Here is a 25,904-nt window from a genome sequence, read left to right on the forward strand (position 1 = left end):
CATGTGAGCATCACCACCATCAGACGCATCTTGGGTAAACTCAGCATCACCATGAAGCAGCTCTACAGAGTCCCATTCGAGAGGAACAGTGACAGGGTTTCGACATGCAAGAGGATATTTTCCCCGGTGCCCAGCGGGAGAAGACACTGCTTGCGATGTTGATGAGGTCCTGTGGCCAGACCCCAACAGACGGCGGGATCCATGAGCCCACTTATGCACAATTGTCATGGTTTTTTGTGTTTACAGTATAGTGTTTTTTCTATTGCAGTATTATTGTGTTGTGTTTTTTTTTTTTTTTGCTTTATCTGAATTCATGGTACTGCGATGTACACTATTGAGTAGGTCTATTTGCGTTTTTGGTTGTTTGGAAATGTGTCCCCTGTAAATGTGCCTTCTGAATACACAATGGAAATCAAGGACTGCAGTGTTTTATGTAAAGAAGACTAGTGTGTTCCCCCTGATCTGTAAGTGTTTGCATATGATGCAAGTATGTGTCATTTTGTCAACAGAGTTACATTTTGACAGAGGAATGTTAGGTTTTGACAGCAGAGTTTAGGTTTTGGGAGTGGAGTTTCATTTTGGCACAGATGTGTATGGTATATTTCCCAGTGTTGTGTCGTGTTTACTTGTGTTTAGAGTTTTGGCACAATGAGCGACGTTTTGCCAAATGTGTTCAAGCAACGGGCAAAAACTGTAAGCTCATTTTCATCCCCCGTCTTGGGAGCAGATTAATGCAAAGCACAAACAAGACTTGGGTGTCCTTGCTCAGGGCCACCGTTTGGCTCCAGCTTCCTACCTTCTCTCTTGTTTACCTGCTAATGGGCAGCTTTTTGTTATCACAGACAAACCATTGTAAAATATTTAGCAATTTGCTGTATCATGCCTCAAATAGCATGTAAAATAACAATGTCTGCTCCACAGAGGGTAGCACACCAGTTGTATTCTCAATCCCTGATGTCAATGCACAGGATCCTGCTCCGAGTAATACAGGACTGCATCTCATCCTGGTTCTGTCACCACTAAATTGAGATCACGCAGTTCTGGATAACATTTCACATCGATTTTGTAGCATCACAGCTGAATGACAGTGTCTGCCTTTGGCTCCTGTTAAATATGTATAAATTCTCCCTTTGAAGCGTGATTCTGCACCTGTAAGCCTGTGAAACAGCAGGAGACTGACAGCAAATATTCATGAATCACCAGCCATGAAACACGATGCTTGAAGCATAAAGCCGCAGCGCACCACATATGCACCTATACATTTATTACCTGCAATGCATCACTGATAAACATTACAGAGTTCCTCTTTGTGTCCAGATCAGTTGGTAACATGTGCACATGTAGCTGAGTGAGGACTGTAGGGAGCTGCTGCCACCCAGAGGTGAACTTTCTTATTATGTTTTGCAGCATTGTCCTCATGTAGTAAACCTAATAAAGTAATAAAGTATGTAAAGTATTTGCAACTGGGACTGTGGATGTGTGACCTCTACAGTTTTAATCAAATTCAAATTCAAATCAAATTCAAATTTTATTTGTCACGTACACAGTCATACACAGTACGATATGTAGTGAAATGCTTGGACAACTGCTCGTGACCTAAAGAAAACAAAAAAGGAAAAGGCTATGAATAAGATAGGAAATAAATATGAAAAATTAAAAAGGGTAAATTTAACTAGGAAGGAATAAAATATAAATTAAGGTTAAAAATGAAATAACTGTACAACACAAATTAGAATGAAGGGTAAATTTAACTGGGAAAGAATAAGATAAAGATAAATATATAAATTAAAGTTGAAAATAAAATAACTGTACAACAAAATACACAATACACAATATAGAACTATATAAGAATGTATGAAGAAATCTAAATATAAATAAATATATACACAATAACAGCAGCTGTACAAGTATTAACCGGAAATGAAGAATATAGTGACCAGTGTTGTGCAAAACCAAAGTCCAGAAAGTCCAGTGTGTGTGTAAGAACCATATGTGTGGGTCAGTACTGTGTGGTGGTGTGATTGAGAGACCGTATCGCCTGCGGGAAGAAGCTCCTCCTCAGTCTCTCTGTGTTGGTCTTCAGGGAGCGGAATCGCTTTCCTGACCTCAGCAGAGAGAACAGTCTGTTGTTGGGATGGCTGAGGTCCTTCACCATCTTCCTGGCCTTGGTCCAGCACCGCCTGCTGTAGATTGAGTGCAGGTCAGGGAGCTCGGAGCGGATGGTGCGCTCAGCTGACCGCACAACCCTCTGTAGAGCTCGTCTGTCCTGCATGGTGCTGTTCCCGAACCAGGTTAAGATGTTTCCCGCCAGGATGCTCTCTATGGTGCAGGAGTAAAAGTTCCTGAGCACCTTGGAGGGCAGTTGGAAGTCTCTCAAGCGTCTGAGGTGGTAGAGACGCTGTCGGGCCTTTTTCACCACGGTGTTGATGTGACAGGACCATGACAGGTCCTGCGTGATGTGAACTCCGAGGTATTTGAAGCTGTCCACTCTCTCCACTGGGCACTCGTTGATGACGGGGGTCTGGTAGTTCCTCTCCTGCTTAGTGCTGAAGTCCACTATCAGCTCCTTTGTCTTACTGACGTTTAGAAGGAGGTTGTTCCTCTGGCACCAGTTCTCCAGATTCCTAATCTCCTTCAGGTAGGCCGTCTCGTTGTTATCAGAGATCAGGCCCACCACGACGGTGTCGTCAGCAAACTTGATGATGGTGGTGGAGCTGGTAGTGGCCACACAGTCATATGTGTACAAAGAGTACAGCAGGGGGCTCAGAACACACCCCTGGGGGGCTCCAGTGCTGAGAGTGGTGGAGGCTGAGACATGTCCGCCCATCCTTACTGCCTGTGGTCTGCCAGTTAGGAAGTTGGAGATCCACTGACACATAGATGAGCTGAGTCCCAGATGCTCCAGCTTGGTGGTGAGTGTGGAGGGAATTATGGTGTTAAATGCAGAGCTGTAGTCTATGAAGAGCATTTTAACATAATTCCCCCTTCTAGTGTCCAAGTGAGTGAGTGATGTGTGGAGGAGATGAGAGATGGCATCGTCTGTGGAACGATTTGGACGGTAAGCGAACTGTAGTGGGTCCAGTGTGTCTGGTAGTGAAGAAATGATGAAGTCTCTGACCAGGCGTTCAAAGCACTTCATCACTACTGAGGTGAGGGCTACAGGGCGATCTGTTAGTTATCTGATGTATGTGTGATGCTGCAATGACTACATGCATAAAGATTAAGTATGTACCAAGAATAATGTTGCTGATTTTTCTTTTTCTAAACTTTGCTTTGTATTATCCATATTTTATTTCATAAGTACTGAGACTATCTTTTCTTACGTTTGCATGCCAGAAAAACCATATGCATTTTATTTGGTGATTTTTAGTCATGAATAAGTTCATAAGTTCTGAAATCAAGCAGTTAATTAAATAACAAAATTGCAGCAAGTTGATCTTCAAAGCCATTTTTTTTTCATGATTTGAATATTTATATTACTTGCTGATGCTCTTTAATACACTCGTAGTCCATCTGTAACTGTGCATTTTCTAATTAAAGAATGCAATTATTAATGCAATGAATTTAAATGTGTTCAGTATTCATTCACTCTTGTCTGTTATAAATCTTACGGTGAGTAATTAGTCACTTTGTGACAGCTTTGCTCTTCTAGCATGAAATTAATAAAACAGCACCAGACCAACTAAATGTAAAGAAGCACAGAACAACTCTCATATGATGGAGCGAGCACATGAAACTCTGGAAGCCGAGATATTACTGGACAGACTACAGTAGAAGTACACATTAGCTTTGAAGTGATAGCTTTGACTGAGTTAATTTGGTCATTATCTGGAAAACTGAGAAAGGCAATGCATGATCCAGCTAGCCTGATTTGTTTTTGACTTTATTATTACTCTGTGACAGATTCAAGTGTTCAGTATGGCACTGATTTTTTTAAAATCTTTATCTTTTTTTCTTTTTTCTTTGTTATAGAGATTCCTGCACATGACACTGCCCACTGCATGCACTCTCAGTACAGATTTAATGCAGAGTGTGACTTTTAAACTGGAGCACCACTTGTACTGCTGCCAGCATCATGATAACGTAGCTAGAAATTGCCACAAGGTGGCAGTTTTGGACTGAACCTGAGAAATCTCAGCTTTTAATTTGTTCTCTTTGAGCATACAGCTTTTTACATTAGGAAGCTGCACTAATACCTTTGGTTAAAGACATAAATAGTTTGGGTGAAGCATAAAGTTAAAGTTAGTTGATCTGAAAAGTCAGCCTCAACATTTTAGTTTAAGCAAAGGATGGGAAGATCACACTCAGTCCAATCAGAAACAAGCTAGAGGGCGAAACTTACTCTTTAAATGATCAGTAGGAATCTCTTTAGAAAAGGAGCGCGATCGTTTCAGTGGCAGAAGTTTTCAACATTTAATTGGCCGTGAGTCATGTGGTCGTTTTCTCTGTTTGTGCTGACAGATGTTAGAAAAATTCAAACTCATTCAATTATGTTTAAAAGGATGTATTATAATAACTTTGTTTCTTCTAATGCAGCGCTCACTGAAAAACAGACTTTCATTAGCATAACATATATTACATTACTATATATCACATCTATATTATATCTATACATAGATACTGGGGCTGGTTCTGCCAGAGGTTCTTTCTGTTAAAAGGGACTTTTGCCAAGTGCTTACTCACACTATAAAGCATTTTGAGGCAACTGTCAGTGTGATTTGGCACCAAACTGAATTGAATATTATTGTATTTTCAAGCAATACTAGAAACCATGTCATTAGTTTTTGTTTTGTGCTTTGTCAACAGTTTGTTTAATTACATAAGGTTCAGAAAAACCAACCAGGATGCCTCGCTAATGTGCAAGTAGCAGTCTAATACAAAAGGCAGCATGACGTCTTGTATTCAATTTATCATTATGAACTATATAAGCAAAAATATATTAAATTAATTATGATTTAGTGTACAAATACATATTTCTTATTGCGAGATATGATTTTTAAATGTATTCAGTTAATTGCAGTAGCCTCTGCTCTTCCCCAGATTTGAGGTGTCGTCTCTGTAATGTTTCTTCCTGTCAGCTTAAGGTAGTGATACTTTCACTTTTCATGGCGTGCATAGAGTTACCAGAGGAACTATAACTCCATGAAAAGCAAGCAGTTGTGATAGAGGGATAATAAAAGTTCACTCTGTGCGTAGCTTCAGCCACAGTGCTGAGAACAATAAGCTTTCTCAAAAATCACACCAGCAGCAGCACGGGCAAGAAAGCATCTGTGAGCTCTATTTGGCCTTGCATTGGAAAGTGTCTGCTTTGATTGTAGAGCCTTGACATTTCTAAAGGCTGTGTGTGTGTGTGTGTGTGTGTGTGTGTGTGTGTGTGTGTGTGTGTGTGTGTGTGTGTGTGTGTGTGTGTGTGTGTGTGTCTGTTATTTGCCTGAACCAAGAAAGTGTCCCTGTTCGAAAAGCAAAGCAATGTTCAAATGTTTCTTGTCCAGCGATGTGAGATCCAATTTGTAAACTATTGCTTGCTTAGATAGATTCCCAACCCAAGAGATAAGTCCTACAAATTCAAAAGAGCTCAAACTTGCCTTATTTTGGAATTTAACTTTTAATTATTATCCTTCTCTGTGCGTTTTTTTTCCGCCAAATAACTCATTAATGTTCTTCCTAGTTTACTGTCATCGATGTGAAATAAATCAAGAAATCCTTATGAGTCATCAAAAAAGCTGACGATTTAATCTGTACATTTCAACACACTGAGAATATGTAATACAGACAAATCGCATTATGTCGTAGCCTGATTTGTCTGTTTTAAACTTACCTGAATGCATAAACCTTTATGTTTAATGAATGATAAAACATATAAAGCTTATTATATTTTCATCGTGAACTTTCAGTTTGAGACAGAAAAGCTCTGCCAGGCACTGTGGAGGCTAAATAATTTCCCGCATAATCATTGGATATTAAAAAGAAGAAAAGAGTGAATTTAATTGGCTTCTCTCGTACTGTCCCTAATATCGACCAATCGAAACGGGAGTGGGCGTGGCTTGAAACCGGACTTTCTTCATGGCTTTTCTGCTGGCAGAGGGAGGGGTGATGAGAGTGTTGTTTTCTGTTGCTGCCGGGAACACACAGAGCTGCCAAGGTCGGTGAAAGTACTGCACACAGCCAGGCTTCGGTGCTGAGCTCCTGTAGACTCCTACACCGACAGACATACCGGTGAGTTTTGAGGTTTGCGCAACTTCGATTCGTGTTTTGCCGGCCGCAAAGATGGTGGGGTCTGTGGGTTAACTTTACTTGGTGTCTTGCCAAAATGTGTACCCGTACAAATCGGGGACTGTCAAACGAGTTCACATGGAGTAATGGGGAGCAGGCGGAGGAAGCGCCAACTTGCTAGCTAATATTAGCTCCTGAAATGAGTTACGTGGTAGCGTAATTGTTGTACTAAGTCTTATCTGCCCGCGGTTTTGTTCTATTGATATTCACATATGTTGTGATTTCTTTTCCGAGGTTTACTTAGTGGTGCTAGCTTCACGGTCCGGTTAGCCCACAAACTTAGCTCGGGACTGCTGGAGGCGTTAAATTCGAGCCACACTGCTCTTGTTTTCCCGTTGTTGATTTATAGAAACGCATTGTTTTTGCTCTATTTTGATAGCAGATATATGTTAGAACCCGGTTCGGTGAAAAGTTATAACAGTTTAACAACTATCTCCGTCTGAAATCACTGCTGTGTAGACACCGCTGCAGACTGATAACAGTGTCCGGTTCATCCTCAGGCAGGTGGTTGGATTAAATGATTTCCTTTCTACTGCTGTAATTTCTGACTGATTGCTGCCTCTTGAACTGGCAGAGGGGGAAAGGCGGTTATAATGTATTTGTGGCCTCAGTCTGCAGCTGATAAAAGTAGCTGTTTGTGTGTCCTGACATGATCTACAATGTGGAGCTCTGCGTCGGCCCTCCGGGTGTTATTCCAGGCTATACTTTATTATTTCCTATTACAACAACAACACACCCCCGCCCCTGGTTCATTCAGCCCAGTACCTCCATCCGTTGCAGTGCTGCCATGTAGGTGGTGGAATCTAGATTCGCTGTGCCTTGCCAGAGGAATTAACCAAACATAGTCCAAGAGCCGGGTGCAAATTTGTTCACAGCCTGCAGCACAGGCAGACTGACAGACTTGTCTTGACTCAAATCTCTCAATTTGAAAACCACCTTGATATGCAAATTTTTCTAGGCAATAAGAGGAATGTGCCCATCAAGGCCCTGGTGTACTGAAATGGCGCTCTTTTGTTCAAGAGGACATACAGCAACAGCTGCACTTCCCAACTGTGTGTGTGTGTGTGTGTGTGTGTGTGTGTGTGTGTGTGTGTGTGTGTGTGTGTGTGTGTGTGTGTGTGGTGGGGGCATGTGTGAGCAGATTTGTCCTGTTTCAGTCAGTATTCCAGGGAGTAATTGCAGCGTTTCTGGAATGCTGGTTAACACTTCAGAGTTCTGCATGTTAGACAATAGCTGGTGTGAATGAACCTGATCTCACATGAAGGAAGTTGAAATGCTTTGCATGTTATTTGCATGGCCAAGCAGAACTAGTAGTGGTGTACACACTGAAACCGTGGAGATGTGCTCGGACACGCAGAGTCATACATGCTGCAGCATTTAAGCCAGTTCTGTTTGACTTTATTAGACTTTTGGTCCAATAAGAGGTCCTCTGCACTACTGGGAAGGACCTTTGTTAAATATTCTTATGAATGCATATTGTTCTAGTGACCTGTGATGCATGCTGTGTTCTGTACACTGGGTGTGACAAGAACGAAACTATCTACCTTTGTTTCAACAATGTGGCTAAAGTAACTGAAGTATCAGTTTATATTTGTTTGCCTGTGGTTGCTGTAAACCATTCCACATATTCCAACATTCCCAGCTAAAACGAGAACACGAGCAAAAAACGTGTCAGACTTTAAAAATTAGGCATGGCACAATTTGAATGGCGTGTCCAGCACTCTGCTCGCCCATCGTCCTGTCAGAAAGCTGCCAGATATCAGTTGAAAGTCTCGTAGTTCTGCGCTCTCACTGCTCAAGGTTTTCTTTGCAACAGAAAAACAGGATATGGTATCTCACACCCTGTCGAACAGTGGCATATTTGTACTTTGTGGTTTTTCAACCTGCTGTTGCATTACAGGTTGCCTGAGGGAAGCACATGGTGTAACACTTGCTGTACGTCACAGCTTGGGAAGACTTTTTTTAATCAGTTCCACTGTGAGATGCTTTGTAACATGACAATAAAGATGCTTAAAGATGTCTGTTTCCTATTCCTTTAACAACAAAACAGAAACTGTCAGTGTCAAGCTAGCCCAAACTTGCATGTTAGTTTTGATAAAACATTATCTTTATGTTGAGTGTGAACTGCTGTGATTGCACAGGGGAGCCGCTGGTGCCGCCCTGGCAGCCATTCTGCTCATAGAGTGAAGCAGCAGCTTTACTGAAGAGCGCCACGTTAGCCTGTCATGGGCTGTTTCAAAGGTAATGTGGTATTTGCAGTTTTTGCTGCTCTCAGACTTCAAATGAAACTGCTCACAGCAGCAATTTTTTGTTTGCCCGAGTCCAGCTATGAATCACAAGTCGCTTTGTGATACGACATGAGAAATCCCAAAGGATTTCCTGCTAGCGCTGCACCATTGCCAAGTCCAATATCTTGAGGCTTAAGCTGTGCAAGCGGTGGGAAGTCTTGTCGTGTCATTATTTCACCGTCGACGCCAGCCGAGGCCAGCCTGCAGCTTCTGCAGACTGTCTGGCACATTTTATTTATGCATGGCACATTTTGGGCAAAATGATGCTTCTTCTTTCTGTGTTCATTTAGCAATGTGGGCCGTTACTGATGTATGTGCGGAATGGAAATAGTATATTTGCATAAAGTACGTTAGAGAAGTCAAACATGAGGGCTTTTGGCAGTTATAATAGTTTGAATGTGTACTTCCTTTTAGGATAAGAAAGGATTTGTGTTAGAGTTGTTAAAGTCATGATTTCATTCAGACTGAACACGCTGGCTAAGAGCTCTCCTCCTGTTATCAGCAGCTAGTCATCCAGTTTGCTGCGGACCATCCGCCACTGCTGACTCAGCCAATGCTGCCATCTGGGCTGGAAGAGAAAACAGGACCGATTTCTCCCTGGCTCCAGAGCCTCGGATGCTCAGCTAACAGGTTCTGTGTGTTTGTGTAGCTGTTTTCATATATGAGCTGCAGCTTTGAACTTTGTTTAAAAAGACATTTCCAGCAAAGGTGCAGAATGTTAGATGCAGTTTGGTAACAAAAGTTACCGTCCAATCCAGACGTGCAACATTTTTACCTTGATCATTTGAAGTGTCAGTGTTTCCCCTCAAAGGTGCTCGATGCTTTATTTTTCCAGCATTTTGAGACCTCATAAGTTTAGGGGTACAAGAGTTGTACAAAAAGCGTGTTTGATCCAAGACGAGCGAGTTGTGTGTGGACATCTGCGTGAGAGGTCTGCAGATAATAGATTTGTATTCTGGGTTTTTCTGGGATCTAAGTTGATGTTTGGGGGTGGCTGTGCATGTGGCCATCTTTGGTGCAACAGAAATCAACCTTTGTTGCATTTTATGGTATTTCTAGCCCCCCTTTTTTTCTTTTTAAGCTACAGTATATTTTGTGTTTGAGTAAAATAGACCCCGCTCTGAAAACACAGCTGGAAGGCGTGTTTCTTTCCTCTATGCAGATAAAACTGCGATGTTTTTGGAATGTTCTCGGAGGAAAAAATTTGTTGTTTTGCTCAGAATAATTTCTTCTGCTGCTTTTATGTTTAGTTTTTTTATATTAATTAAAATCTGGCTGTGATTAGCAAAGGCCCACCCACCCTTCTGTTTTCAAGGAAGTGAGCTAAAATGCCTTCAGCTGGGGGTTGTCACCAAGGCCCAGCAATAGCTGAAGAAGGACCATGAGCTGCTCTCGAGTCCAAGAATAAAACTACCTTTGTATGGAAAGCAAAGGTGGCTGAGTATGATTGGCTGCGTCAGTTTTGGGGCCCTGGTTCTGTGCACGTTTGCTTTCTGTCACACTGCCTCCATCTACTGCAACACCTTAATAAACCAGAGCCGTTCCCAGTGTTATCCATGACACCCGTGCTTTTACTGCAGTGACAACAACAAATTTCTGCTGTTAATTAAGGTGATCATTTCAGCTTTAATTGAGTGCTTACTGAAACAATGAGCCTTTCAGGCTCTCAGTCTGGCTGAGCAAGATAAATAAATCCTAACTGTTAGGACAGCTTATTCTCTTAAAAGCTTAAAATGTTTTTGAAGCCTAATCCTCCAACATTTAGTGTTCACCGCGAATATTGTTCTTAAGCCTCCTGGTTATATTACTCTGGTTATTTGTGTGTACTAGACCGTGGCCGTCCTGCCGTAGTTCCTGTTTTACACCAAACTACCCGTCTGTGTGTCTTTATCTGTCTGTGTGTGCGCAAATACGTGTGTGTACAACCGTTCTGCCTAATGACCCTGCACACTTCCCACTCACGTTTCACTTTTTCTGCTTGCATCCTGTCAGCGTGACAGCAGCTCTCTGGCTGTTTGCTGCAGTTTCGCTGCTCTGTGTCGCTGTTGTTCAGAGCCGTGGTCGTGATGGTCACCTCCGTTTATCTCGGCTGCTCGTGTGTTACTGTTAGTAGTCATTTTTTGGTTTGGTGTGCTGTTGTACTGGGAACGCAGACTCCCAATTGGCTGTTTTGAAGTTTACTATATAATAGGAAACTTTTTTTAGTCAATGACATGATTTGAATTCATCCGCTTTTATAACCACAAACTGTCTCACATGGCCTAATAACACAGCAATAGTTGGTTTTGTGGTTTGTTTGTTTTTTACATAATTATTTCAGTTTGTTTCGGTTGCTTTGGTTGTTGTTCAGGTTTTGCTACTTTGTAACCAACCTGAGATTCATTCTTATGAGGTCTGCGTTATGTCTGGTATTAACATGTTTCTGAAGCCCAAGTCGTTATACAAGTGCTTATTTCAAATTACTTACAACAGTTTGCACAAAATTGCTTTGGCAGTTCACTTGGTTCCAAATGCCGAAAGAATCATTTTTTCTGGGCCAGTGGAAAATTGGAACGCTTTGGAAGAGCAGCTCACAGTTCAGAAACTACAAGATAAGAGTCAGACTGAGCTGTGGGTGACAGTCGTTGTAGGGAGGCGTGTGAGGGATCAGCCAACTACACGCTTAACCTTTGTCACCTGTGATTGTTGGCAGCTGAGATGCTGCTTTGTGAAGCCTTGTTAATTGTCGTTGTTGTACAACACTGGTTTACTGGGGGCTTTATTATAGCCACCTGTCCCTGCTCTCTGCTGGAGACTGCAGCTCCCTTATCTCCACACTAACGACTGTAATAAATGTTGAAAATGAGCAAAGATTAAGTGCTGCGTCTCAGGATTGTTTGGCTGTGTCAGAATAAACGGAGCCACAGGAATCACTACACTGAACATGAAGCTAGCTGGTGCTAGCCTTGCTCATGTTAGCTACTTACTGTTGAAGCAGTCGATTAGTCTACACTTCTGTTTGTGTTTAGCTGGTCAGGAAAGTCCGTCGTTCTCCCGTGGACTCGGTCACACATGTCAGTGTCCTGAGTGGGGCGACAGTTTGGAGCGTCTGGAGCTTAACACAGTTTTGTCCTTGTAGGCTTGATCACACTGACTACTGCAGGTTTTATTCTTACTATAACTGCAAGCTTGATAAAAGTACAACAGACATGAGTACTTGTCCACAGCAAAGAATAATCCAAGCCTTGCCCTTCTTGCTCTTCTTGCATCAGTTATCCTTCACAGCTCACTGAGCTCAGCTGTTGTTCAGCAGCTCCCTCAGTGTTGGTGAAAATGAGACCGTTAGGATTTGCCAAGTTCTCCAGTTTACTGTAATTTCATAATTCCCGCCGGGCTTGGTGATAACCACTGCATATGTGGAAGACCCCACAGCAACGTCCGTGTTGGAAATGTCAAACTCTCATAGATATGTTCCCTGCTCCTAGCACATTAAACTTTAATAACTGACTGTCGACATGCAGCCTGATATTAACTGGTGCCTGTGCAGTGATTAATGTCATTTGATCCAGTTGTCACTGGTGTTTATGTTGTTGCTCGTGGGTGTAAAAGTGTAATTATATTTGTGTTCGGTTCCGTAGAGGCGATCACCATTTAACACTAAACGCTGTCAGCCTTCTGCTACGGGGTGTCATGCTTCCTAGTCCATGTGGTGCAAGACACTTTTCTTTGTAAGCATAATTCTGCAGCGAGATGAACCGAAGGATGGAGTGGGGGGAAAAACAGGAAACATGGGAAACAAGGTCAGGGTAGCAAACAGTCCAGCCGGCTGGGAATCAAACTGGACTCACTGCTCAGATACACAACACATTATTTCTGACTTTATAATATCTATAACTTTGATTAGCCAGCTGTGCCACAACACTTGTTGTTCTGGATTTGGACGACTCTGAGAAGGATCAGAGCCTGTGCACAGTCACCGATCTCAGCAGGAACCCCGAAACTCAGAGTTTATTATTCATGACCCTCACCCTGGACACAGTCTGTTTGACCTGCTCCCCTCAGGCAGGAGGCTCCGGTCCATTCGCACCAGAACCTCTCGCCATAAGAACAGTTTCTTCCCCTCTGCTGTTGGACACATGAACAATAACTGTATGACTGTACCCACCACTAACACATGACCCTACGCTGTGTAACTGCATCATTCCATGTTTGGCACTGATCACCACCTGCACTCATGCACATATCTTTCTACGTAGCACTTTTAATTCTTATCCCTACTTTTATTTTTTCATGTCTATTTAAGTGCTATTTATGACACTATGTTTGCACTGAAGCACCGCAGCAATTTCCTAATGTTGTAAACCTGCTCAACACTTGGCAATAAAACCCTTTCTGATTCTGATTCTGATTCTGATTCTGATGACAAGCTAAAAGTGTGTGAGGGCGGGAATGGGTGGCTGTCGTGCTTTACAGTGAAGGTTGTAAAACTAGTGGGCGAGATCTAACCAGCAGCAGCTTGGGGGGGCTGCAGGCTTAAACTCTGACCCCGATTACTGTATGTTGGGATTGTGATGATTAATGTTGATTATTAATCTTGATAATTTGATTTTGTAATTACTTTGAATTCCCGACAGAGGGTGTTACAGGAAAAAATCGACTTTCTGTGACGTACTGCAGCCCTGCCAAACCACAATAAACAGCTATTATCATCATTTCATTTGCTGTGTGTGATGCATCACTAATGATTGATGCGCTGTGAACAATATGTTTCCCAAGTCTTAACTGCTCATTTCGACCACTTTTGATTTTCTTGAGCAGAAATTTCCATTACAGAATATTGTACTGCAAACAAAAAGGGGAAAGTTGATCATTTAAAATATTTATACAAAAATGACCTTTCAGTACTTTATGATCTAGATCAATGAGAAACCCTGGGTTTACACTGTGCACACACACAGAAGCAGTTTGGGCCGTAACAGCGTGTAAGTAAGATACAGAGGAAAGACCTATATTTATTTCTTGAGAATAAATCAATGTGAGATTGCTGTAGCAGCAACAATGGCTGCCCCGTGGTGTGCCTGGGTCAGGCCAGCAGACCAGGGAGCTGCAAGTGTCCTCGCAGAACGCTTTGACGCGATGACACCGGCCCTCACAGCAGTGTTTATGGAAAGCCTTAAATAGGTTCGTTTTCATAAGCAGCACCTCGCTCTGTTTTTACAGAACTTACTTTGAGAGCGTTTCTCTAAGCTGTGAACAGCAATCTCATCTGTGGGTGTACTGAAAATGCAAAGAGTTAATAAAGAAGAAAAATATGTTATTGGAGTGATGAAGGGGAAAGAAGCACTGGCTGCCGGGCCTCACTGGTAGAGAGCAAATACAGAAATGAGCAAAAGGCTGTGTTTGACCAGCATGTGAAACAGATTGATGTGGATATTGCATTGTTTTTTAATGCTAATTAAAAGTGTCCTGTTTTCATATGTAACTGACAGATTGCGAGTCTCCTTATCAAGCTGTTTTCCCTGACCCTGTCTCCTTTGAATGCATGTTTGCTTGACTTGTCTGAAGTATCTGCATGTCTACTGATGTCATGACCTTAAGGCAAGTCTGTTAATGTAATGCTTCAGTGAATGTAACATAGCTCTCAGAGAAGTGCCTGCATCCATATGATACCTGCAGTGACGCTAACCATATGCTAGCTGACCTTTGTGGTAAAATTAGTTTTGTTTAGCAATCGTGTGTTAATTACGTTAATTACTCAGCCACCTTCATCTGTGTGGTCATACAGGGAGTGCAGAATTATTAGGCAAGTTGTATTTCTGAGGAATAATGTTATTATTGAACAACAACCATGTTCTCAATGAACCCAAAAAACTCATTAATATCAAAGCTGAATGTTTTTGGAAGTAGTTTTTAGTTTGTTTTTAGTTTGAGCTATTTTAGGGGGATATCTGTGTGTGCAGGTGACTATTACTGTGCATAATTATTAGGCAACTTAACAAAAAACAAATATATACCCATTTCAATGATTTCCTTTTACCAGTGAAACCAATATAACATCTCCACATTCACAAATATACATTTCTGACATTCAAAAACAAAACAAAAACAAATCAGCGACCAATATAGCCACCTTTCTTTGCAAGGACACTCAAAAGCCTGCCATCCATGGATTCTGTCAGTGTTTTGATCTGTTCACCATCAACATTGCGTGCAGCAGCAACCACAGCCTCCCAGACACTGTTCAGAGAGGTGTACTGTTTTCCCTCCTTGTAAATCTCACCTCCACCTTGCTGGCGTCGGACTGGAGCTCTCTGCCCTTTACCAATCCAGCCACGGGCCCATCCATCTGGCCCATCAAGACTCACTCTCATTTCATCAGTCCATAAAACCTTAGAAAAACCAGTCTTGAGATATTTCTTGGCCCAGTCTTGACGTTTCAGCTTGTGTGTCTTGTTCAGTGGTGGTCGTCTTTCAGCCTTTCTTACCTTGGCCATGTCTCTGAGTATTGCACACCTTGTGCTTTTGGGCACTCCAGTGATGTTGCAGCTCTGAAATATGGCCAAACTGGTGGCAAGTGGCATCTTGGCAGCTGCACGCTTGACTTTTCTCAGTTCATGGGCAGTTATTTTGCGCCTTGGTTTTTCCACACGCTTCTTGCGACCCTGTTGACTATTTTGAATGAAACGCTTGATTGTTCGATGATCACGCTTCAGAAGCTTTGCAATTTTGAGACTGCTGCATCCCTCTGCAAGATATCTCACTATTTTTGACTTTTCTGAGCCTGTCAAGTCCTTCTTTTGACCCATTTTGCCAAAGGAAAGGACGTTGCCTAATAATTATGCACACCTGATATAGGGTGTTGATGTCATTAGACCACACCCCTTCTCATTACAGAGATGCACATCACCTAATATGCTTAATTGGTAGTAGGCTTTCAAGCCTATACAGCAGGGGTGTCAAACTCAAATACACAGTGGGCCAAAATTCAAAACTGGAACAAAGTCGCGGGCTAACATTAATATTTATTGGAAAAAAAAATCTTCCTCCAGATATGAGAATGAATCTTTTCTTATGGACTCAAACACGTTTTGCTGAAAAACTGAATATGGAACAAGCAAAGCTTAATCCTAAACAATATATATATTAGCTGTATAATACCAGTAGGCCAGCTCTAATAGTCATTTGGCACGGCTTCGCGGGCCAAATGTAATTAGGCTGCGGGCCAAATTTGGTCCGCGGGCCAGAGTTTGACACCTATGTTTGGAGTAAGACAACATGTATGAAGAGGATGATGTGGACAAAATACTCATTTGCCTAATAATTCTGCACTCCCTGTAGATGAAGGTGGCAGATCTCTTTTGCAACCACAGGAGCATTCAGAAGAATCTCTAGAATAAATAAACAACCTGCATATTTGGATGATCTTGATAAGTCCTCGAAGGCCGATTGTTTGGTTTTTGTTTTGTGGCTGTCTTGTTTTCATATTTACCTGACAGACACAGGTGCCAGTCTCCTTATCCAGCTGTCAAAAAGTTTTTCCCTCTCTTAGAATAAGAACTTCTTTATCTGGAGTATCTGAAGTATCATCAAGTCACAGTCTACTGATGTCATTGCTTCAAGGCAGTCTGTGGCAGTAGCACATCTATCTGAGTATGTTAAGACAACCTTGCTGCCTCTGTAGCTCTCAGAGAAAGGGCATGTGTTGAGGAAGTTAGCTTGATGCATTCACATTCATATTTGCTAGCGCTGGTTTCACACACAGACATGGTTCCCTTTGTATCTACATTGCTGTTGACAAGCAGGGCTGGGCAGAACAGAAGTGGCATTGAACAGAAACGTAGGAGGAATTTTTACGCCTGGAGTCCCGCGCTACGCAGCACTAGCTGCTAGCAGCCAGCGACTCTGCCTCCCCCTGCTCTCCGAATACCAGCCTCCTGCTTCTGCTTTCCCACTTGCTCGTTTTCTTCGAGTCTTTTCCTCCGTTTATTGTTCTCCTCATGCACTCTTAAACGCCTTGGCAGTCTCTCCCTCCATCTATCCCACTCTCAGCACTGACAGAGGCCTCTCTGAGATGTTTACTATGTCCGCAGACACCCCTCCCCCCGTCACCCCTCCTACTCACCGAACAGAATAACGGTCACTGTGACTTTTTTGTCTGTTTATTATCTTCGTCTCTCTTCATCTGCCTGCAGATGTTAGAGGAGGGATAGTGGTGAGTTTGTATGGAGCGAGTGTAAAATGACCCAGCTGGCTGAACCAGAGGGCATACAGAGCCGAGAGCAGCCGCTGAGGAGGCTCAGCTCTGTGCTCCGGTGACAGCGAGCTGGAGCGCGTAGCCGTTTGTCAGATATGAGATGTACTGTTTCTGAGTGAGAGCCTTTCAAAGAGCAGCACAAGTACTCAAAAGTGAACTGTGCTCGATGCCTGAGTCCCGGCTGCTGAAGAGTTCTTCAGTGTGCAGAGAGCCTCCAGAGTGTGGTTAGCAGAGCAAAACAGTTGAACCCTGTGCTGGTATGTGAAGCAGGCTGTGAGAGGGGAGGATAAAGAGCAAGGCTGCCATTGTGGTGGTGCTAGGCAGGTTTCCCCTTCTCCACCCAGCCCACCCTCTTCCCTGCCTGCCTGCCTCCCTCCCAACAGCACCCCCACCCCCCAGCCCATGTCCATATTAGGGCAAAACTCAGCCAACCTCCCCTTGAGCTGAGCTCAACCCCCTCCAAAATGCCCCGCTGTCACATTTGCTCCAGCAAAGGGCGCCTGAGGGAGACACAGCTCCCCTAACCCAGTTTGAAGGCCTGTTTTCCTCGCCAGTCAAAACAGCCGAGGGATTTTAAAAATGGATGCAGAGAGCCAAGCTGGTGTGTTCGAATGTGCTTTTATTTTGGAGGAGCTACAGTTAATGGGCTTAACTTGAGCAGTTTTTGACCATATGCCACTTAGTGACCCCCTCCCCCCCAAAAGGGCTCATTACTTAAGTTCATACTGTACATCAGTGTGGGTAACATTTAATCATTGTTGTGTACTGATCCTACTGTCAGACAGCACACAGCCTAAAAGCATACAGTAGGCATTGGGACTGTTATGGTTTTTTCTTTGCTGCTCTAAAGAGGTAGCGACAAACTGAGCTTCAGACTGAACTATGAACTATTCTTAGTGTTGAGCCCCCAGTTTCTGTTGTTTGTGTGCTGTGCTGACACTCGGTGCCAGCTTTGTAGTGAATGCTGCTCGAGAAGGACGGGGCGCAGAGCAAAAGATGTCGTTACTCTAAAACCACTTTGGATTACGCTGGTAGTGACAGACACCAGTTAAACAACTGGTTTATGCTTGTCAGACATTTTCCTAGAGATTCCTAAACACAAGTTATTTCGGGGCATTGGTGTTGATTTTGGTTTCCTGTGGTTTATACAGAGAGGAAACGGTTTACTTCGCAGAGCTGGCTTTGGCACAGAAACCTTTTAAACTTAAAATATTTGTTTCCTTGCAGCCGCGCCAGCCAATCGCACACGAACACACAGGTTGGGCACACGCAGGCCAAGAAAAATGGGCGCGTCCGTGTCGTAACTGGCACGATGCTGTTTCTTTCCAGGTTTCCAAAAGACGGTTCAGGTGTCACAGCTCTCGATCCACAGCGGGCAGGTTTCCTGGGAACTCGTTATAATAACAGTCAGTTAATTAAACTGGTGCTAAAACTTCTTTTTTGTGAAGAATCAATATAATCATTAATCGCTACAGATAATTGGCCAATCATTGGTTGAAAGCGTTTGTCTGGATGGTTATTGTAAACTTGAAACTGCTCTGTTGTTTTGTAAATGGTTAACTGGTCTTTAATGTGCTTACAAGTGGGCAAGCATACCCGAGGACTCACTGTCTATTTTTGGTTTTACTTTTGTGTGCTTTCACAAGCTATTCGCTTAAGTTTAGTTGTATATGTACAACCAATCACGGCAGATGGCCCCGCCCCTCCCTGAGCCTGGTTCTGCTGGAGGTTTCTTCCTGTTAAAAGGAAGTTTTTTCTTCCCACTGTGGCCAAAGTGCTGCTCATAGGGGGTCATATGATTGGTGGGTTTTTCTCTGTATGTATTATTGTAGGGTCGGCCTTACAGTATAAAGGTCCTTGAGGCGACTGCTGTTGTGATTTGGCGCTGTATAAATAAAACTGTTCTAGGACCAGTACCAAGACTTTAACGTGTCATGCAGCCCTGTCATGTGTTTCAATGTAGCTTCTAATTGGACTTTGTTAGGCTATAAATTTGTAATGATGTGGTTATTTATAATAATTAATACCTCATGCTACTGAAAATAATGGAAAGGGATTATTGTGTTTATTTTATTATTATGTGTTCGTTCTTGATCTGTAACAGCACTTTGGGCAGATTTTCCTAAAACGTGTCTCGTGCTGCATCGTTCGCTCAAATCGAGACAATATTCAGAGGAAAGTTTCTTTTCAACAGATATTTATTGCGTTGTCTTACAAGAGCTCTGTGGCTGATTCCTTGCCAGAGCGGCTTGCAGATAATCTCCCAGACGTAGCCAGAGTGTACGAGCGTTTGGCTGCTGCTCATTTTCCTTCACCTGGGAATTATTTGAACAGCACCACAAGCTTTTTAGAAATATTTTTATTTATCCATTTATTCTTTTTACTTAACGTGAAGATCATCTTATCAGCCTGTGCTGATGTTCCAGGTTCTATGTTTTACCAGCGTCACCATTTAATGTGCAGGAAAATATTTCCCCCGTTTAACGCCGTCGGCTCACGAGCCTGTGACGAATCAAACGGGAACCACATTCCACAGAGTGCAGAGCAGGTTCAGCGAGCCGTTTCCAGCATCAGTACAGCACTTCCTCCTCCCCCACATATTACTTGTACGTATAATAACCATCAGTCTATAATGTTAGCACTCACCGCTGCATGCTAACCATGCTGATTGTGTTGGTAGATGTTGTGCTGATCTGATTATTCAGTTATGAAGTGATTTGAAGAAACAGAACATGATGCGATTTCATGAGATTTTTGTTTTTACCAGCATGTTGACGAGGACCTGCTCTGTTTACCAGAAGACCAAAGCTGATTATTGTGCTGCTACACGCATGAAATTGTGCATGAGAACAAAGGAACTGCAGACAGTTCCCACACGCTTCAGCACCTGCTCCGTCACTTGAGGTTTTTCTGTCATACCGAGCAGACTGACATGTTTCCTGTGTAACAGTTAGCACTCGATGAATGAAAGGCCTCGTTTGCATTAGTGTGAATGCAAACTGTCTCCTGTGGGGCTTTTTATAAACATGTATAATTACATATTTCTAAATACATTTTTTAATTGTACTGTTTTGAAGGTGAGTTGGTATCAAAGGCCAGTGAGTTTCTAACAAACATGGAGTTAATGTGGAAAAGAACAAAATCAGGTCCGCAGTGGCAGAGCTCACCGTTCTGATTCGTGACCCTTTCATAGGCTGTTGCCATGCAGAAAGGACGCAAGACGCTCCAGACAGACACACACGTACTCATTTACTCATGGGAGGGCTGTAGTCTTCCAGCCCGTTGAACTTTGTTTGAACCCTGAGAGAACGTCCATCCTCTCCACATCATGAACTTAGCCTGCTGTGTCATCTATCACACGTGTACGTGCATTTCATTTATCACCTGGTTGGAAAACGTGTTTCCGACGTGGTCTCACGTGGGACTTGTGCTTACTCACAGATTTGCACACCGACTCTTGTTGCGTGACCTGGAGTGATGCTGGAAATGTGCTTTTCCAGTGGTGGATATGAGGCTCAGTCATGTAAATAATTGATTTACTGGTTCACTCCTGTCACGCCATTTTGGATTTCATGCCTGTTTGTGCTCACAAAACATCACCAGGTGGGGTAATGAAGGTCCGGCCCCACCCACACAGCGAGCCTTAGTACCTTATCTTTAACCCAGCTTTTTTTTTTGCTGTGGTGGTCGTCTCAATATCATTCTGCTTCCCAAGAGAGGATCTGATCCTCTGGTCAGACGCACTCAGACTCCAGCTGTCAGTGATGGTCCTTCTGCTCTGAGCTGGAGATCTGCTCTAACCAGAACCTACGGCAGGTGGAGGCCTGCTTCAGGGGCTGCTGTCAGTCGAGCTGAAGTTCGTCTGCAGGATGAGAGACTCACGAGAGAAGCATCACCAAGTACTCAGAAAACAGGAGTAATAATAAAAAATGTGTGAACCTGCTTCACTGTGCAGTCTTCATTTAGGGAAACGTTACTGTTTGCAGTTGTTAACTGAGAAAATACAAGTGATGCTGGTTATATTGTTCATCCAGCTGTCTGCACTCAGTGATGACAGTACTACGTGTAAATGTGCTGATTGTTGAAAATGTCAACGTCGCAGCGAGGAGACAAAAGGTTTTGATCCAAAGTGGGTCATCGCCTCTGCTGCATGATTTGGGCACAAAGGAGACGGGACATCCTGATCGTTTCCATCTCTACACTTCAGAGGTAAAAAAAGAAAAGCAAATGTTCTATTTGTACTCGTATCTGACATTTTCTGTGTTACTCAGAAAAGACTTACTTGGAGAGTCAGTTGTGGTGTCAGTGCAGCTTCCTGCGATTGGGTTTGTGAGTCTTTTAACATGTCCGTATACTTATGACTAAACAACAGGTCCTGGTGCCTGCTGTAAATCACAGCTGTGGAGGAAGCGAAACATCATTTCCATTTGAATAATAGCATAAAATGTCTTTAACAGATGACTTTTATCTTACAAAGGTAGACGCTAAAATTTGAATAAATAAAGTCCAAGATATGACGTGTTTACACAGGCTTCAGCTTTTTACACTTGTTTGGAAACTGCTGTTAGACAAATTTGCATTAGATTATGTGTTTGCAGATTTATTGGGTGGTCAGCGGTTATCTACTGCTGGCCACACTGTGAAAACACAGCTGATAAGGACTTATCTGCTGTTATGGTCAGTTTAACCCAGTGAACTGTGGGATATGCAGTCTTTTGTTTTCCTGTGTAAACGTTGACGGAGCCTCTCAGTATTCCTTTCTATGCTGTATACGTGAAAACAGCAAAGACGTCTGTAGCTCTGCTTTTTCCCAGCATGCACTTGTTTTATGAGGGTTACACAGACAGACGGATCTGTGCTCTTTAAGAGGAATCTTTGTTTGCTCCACTTCAGCGACGCTGAGGCGCCGTCATGATAATGATAATCTGTTTCTTCACATGTTTTTGTTTACATCCACCCTTCCCTCTCCGGTGATCCCTCCTCTCGTCATGTGTCTGCAGACTGCCGCTCTCCCGTTTTAAGCAGCCTTCTTGGCAGAGATTCGCATCGTTAGTGACAGCTGCTGTCATCACACACCTTCGCTTTTTCTGACCGGTAGCCTTTATAGAACAAAGCGTGTCCACATGTCTGTCTGTCCGTCGTTCTTATTTTAACGCACTTCTCTGCTGTCACCATGGAAACGGATGGTTGTGAGACGAGCCCATGCAGGCACACGTGTGGTTGTCCACACAAAGAGACTGTTAACATGTTTATGTTTGTTTTTTCCAGTCCATGCAGGGAGGGTGCCAGCACTTGTCTGTACATGAAGCTCACATAAGAGCAGGAGGGTGACTTTGCTCGTTTCTACTCCCCGATTGCTCTTCAGACACGTCAGATTTCTTCAATTCTTTTGACAGTGTCGTGTAAGCTGAGGGGAAGAACATCTGCACTCGAGAGATGAAGCACGTCATTCAATAATTGCTTGTTGTTGTTGTTGTTTTGTTTGTTTGCTTATTAATATTTGACAGAGACGAGTACTACCACCCACCCCTTTGTGGATGTAAAACAACGGCACTTTTTTGCTAATCTTTGCGCTGTGTGATGTCAGAAGGGGGGGGGGCTCTCTTGTAGCAGGGGTGTCCAACCCCAGGCCTCGAGGGTCCCGGTGTCCTGCAGGTTTTAGATGTGTCAGCTGATTTAAACGGCTAAATGACCTCCTCAACATGTCTTGAAGTTCTCCAGAGACCTGGGAATGACCTCATCATGTGATTCAGGTGTGCTGACCCAGGGTGAGATCTAAAACCTGCAGGTCACGGGCCTCTGACGCCTGGAGTTCCCCGCCCCTGTCTTATAGGGTCATCTCAGGTGCACAGACCCCACCCACCTGCTGTCTTGTTTGTGGGGACGAAGGAATGGAGGTAAAACCCCTTATTTCAGTTATTATACAGTAGGCGTACTGAAGACCCTCACTGAGCCTCTGTATAAGATGATAAACTCTGGGAAGGTGACGTGTTGTGGCACTCGCCTCTTGTTTGTTAGAAATGAGCGTAATCCACGTTCTTATCGAACCTCCCTTAACGATGACGGCTGCCACATGATCAGCATGGGCAGACTTTATGATCAGTAAGTTACAGTCACTGGAGTTTGTGTGGATGACTAATCCGACTGCGTGTTCATGACTTTGCTGCTACTTTGTTAGAATCATCATTTTGATGTTTGCTGTGTTCTGACTTGAAGTGACAGCTGATGATGAGTCCTGGGAATCAACACACCAAACAAGTCCAGCTGGACACCAGCGTGCAGCCTAAATTTAAAATGCACCTTAATGTTAGATCACGTAAAACCATTAGCACTAATGGCGCTGTCATTTTCTGCATCACTCTCATAACCATGTGGAAGGATGTTCCCTGTATGTGATCCTCAGTTTCTTAAATTTCTTTGTGGTTTTTTGGTTTTAGCTTCTTTTGTTAGAAACACTAAGACTGAACTGAAACTAAGTGTTATTGTATGAGGGGCGCGACGTAGGTCCCTCAGCAGAGGTTTTACAATACAAACAGAACTTTCTGGAAGCATTTTGCTCTCAGGCTTAAACATCCAGAGTCTCAGCAAACACAACGATGCCTCATAAAGCATCGATGCGTTGACCATCAGTATCGATTTTTTAAATGCGATTCATAGCAAACTAATTAATTGTCTTTTCTAGTGCAGCAATAAGCAGGCTGCTTGGCTTGTGTCTCACAGCTTTGGTTTCTTTGCGCCAGTCTCTCCTTTTTCTCTTCCTGCTTCCTCCACCAGTTTGTCTCACTTATCTCATTCCTCACTCATACCTTCGTGCTCTTAACAGCAGATCTGTTGGATAAAATCAACATTACTGCGCTCAGATGTTTTGGTTTTCCCCCTTCGGTAACTTACCTTGGGACAGCAGCGGCCCGTGTGTTACTGTGCATGTTATTCCTCTGAGGTCACTGGAAAATTCCATTCTAGCTCTTGATTGATGTTTCCTGAAAAACATGTTTATTTTTGAAAAGTCTGCATGCATCTCCCTGCACACTGTTTGACTGCACCACCTGCCGGGATGATTGACAGATTTATTGACTTACTAATAAACCGGCGCTCAGCTCTGAGTGCTGTGATAAATGTGCTGGTAGTTTAAGATTGTTGGTTTGCACACTGGTATGAATGGCATAAGTGTGAAGTGTTGATGCTGCATATTTTATTAATTCGTTTATTTTCATTCTAGTGCAGTGCGTACTGGCTGACTTTTGCAAACGTGCTTGATTTCATTGTGTAGATAAGTTGGGCACAAATGGGGAAATCCTGCCTGTTTGACTGAAAGCAGAAGCAGAGAAGGAAAAGGGAATGAAACGGACACATGGGGCAAAGAGGAAGGAGGACTTCAAAGAAGCTGAAGTGCAGAAAAAGAAGGAAGTTTGATGTATAAAGTGGGTGTGATATTATATCTAAAGACCATTCACGTGTCCAACCGCAGGGAACAGTTGCACTTTCTGCCCTTACGAGGAGAGCATCTCGTGTCTCTGGAGGCACCCACCCATCCATCCATCCACCCACCCAATCATCCGCAGCATCCCTTCTCTCAGCACTGTTGCTGTGCAGGTTCCACAGAGGATGAAGCAGAGTCAGTGCAGGCGAAGGTTTCAGTGACAGTTGGTAACATGTCTACATTATGTAAGTTAATGGGTTAGCGGATCATCAGAAAATCAGATGCTAAGAACAAACGTGGCGTTTGTATCAACAAACCTCTGCAATAGATGAATTGTCTGCAAAAAAGTGTTATGTTGAACAAAAAGTGTTTGAGAAGCCCAACATTTGGGTGTCTGTGGAAGTATTTGCATGATGCATGTATTATATGTTCATTACCTCGCTGCCATATAAACGTGCATGAGCTTATTAGTGCGTGTGTGCACGTGAAGGCTGTAACTTATGATGCCCACTGTGTCATTTGTACAGTGACTAATTCTTATGATCGTCCAATAATAATGGCCCTGAATGCTCTGAGGTTCCAGTTCTCGTCCCAGCGACTTCGCCCTCGCCTGCAGAGTGCTAGCTGGAGCTGGAGGTCATCGCGTGATGAACGCAGTGAAACCACATCAGAAAAACGTCGAACAGTCGTGGGATGATATTAAACTGACTCGAGCTGCACAGCTGCTCCAATGAACTTCAAGAATAAAAAAAGCCTAACTGATCCCTTTTAAGCAATTATTAAATTAAGGTAAAAATAAGGTTCTAGTTCTTTGCACACAAACACTGGGGTATTATTTACACATGAATATTTGCTCCTGCCTAGATTAGCAGTCCACAAGCAGCCGGTCAGACCAGGATGAGCCACGTGGGGCCGTAAAACAAACATTTCAAGCACAACAGGAAATGTAGTAAGATGTAGTAACCGTCCACAGCGCAGCTTTACTGCTGCTGCATAATTCTCTCCAGTCAGGCCTCGCCATAATTTAAAAGTACTTTGTTGCGGTGTAACTATGAGAGGTACACATTTAGAAACAGCCGTGACAAATATTAGGTTCAAATGTGGAACAATTCGCTCTCAGCTCTCACAGATGAACGCTGAGCTCCAGGTGATCCTGGTCTTTTCTTGTGGTTGGACGCTGTGCTAGTTGACAGCACCATCTGTTTATTTTCTGCTCCCACCTTAAAGAGAATTGGAGCATTGTGCAGCCGCAGCACGGCACAGGATGTTCAGTACCTCAGTAACCTGCAGACGGGCTAATCGGCTGCTTTTCTTTGGATATGACAGACGCGGTGTCGATTTCAGTGTTGAATAATTCAGAGGTGTGTTTTGTGATGCTGGAGGATTGTATTTGTCTGAAAGCTCGTGTGCATCAGCAGAAAAGAGTTATTTTGTTGGTTGATGTGGAAAGCTGATCCTCTGCCCGTTCAGTCGGCAGGTGTGCGACGTGCACGCAGTGACACACACCTGCACATGCACGCAGTGACACACACCTGCACGTGCATTTTTAATGAGGAACTGTGCGTTTCCCTCGCTGGTATTAGTCGTGTCATTTTCTCTAAGTCCTTTTTTCCCTTTCTTGTTGTTACAGAGACACAAAGAAAGCGGATGATATAAACCGCAGCCTGACGTCCTCCACCAGAGAAGGTAC

The 25,904-nt window shown here is 43.3% G+C and overlaps 1 protein-coding gene across 9 annotated transcripts in view; it reads left to right on the forward strand.

Moving 5' to 3' along the window:
* Positions 1-6,105: 6,105 nt before the first annotated feature.
* The window catches only part of fam49a (family with sequence similarity 49 member A), a 31,833-nt gene continuing 12,034 nt past the window's right edge, over positions 6,106-25,904 (forward strand). For 5 of the 9 annotated variants that reach the window (XM_026194183.1, XM_026194180.1, XM_026194184.1 and 2 more), the window contains exons 1-2: positions 6,155-6,216; positions 25,845-25,900. The gene's annotated coding sequence lies outside the window, so the exon portion shown is untranslated. Of the gene's footprint in view, positions 6,217-25,844; positions 25,901-25,904 lie in introns of all 9 variants that reach the window. The other 4 variants (XM_026194187.1, XM_026194188.1, XM_026194189.1 and 1 more) reach the window with 2 other exon arrangements.

This window comes from Astatotilapia calliptera, chromosome 15 (genome assembly GCF_900246225.1).
Source record: "Astatotilapia calliptera chromosome 15, fAstCal1.2, whole genome shotgun sequence".
In the NCBI taxonomy this organism is placed as follows: domain Eukaryota; kingdom Metazoa; phylum Chordata; class Actinopteri; order Cichliformes; family Cichlidae; genus Astatotilapia; species Astatotilapia calliptera.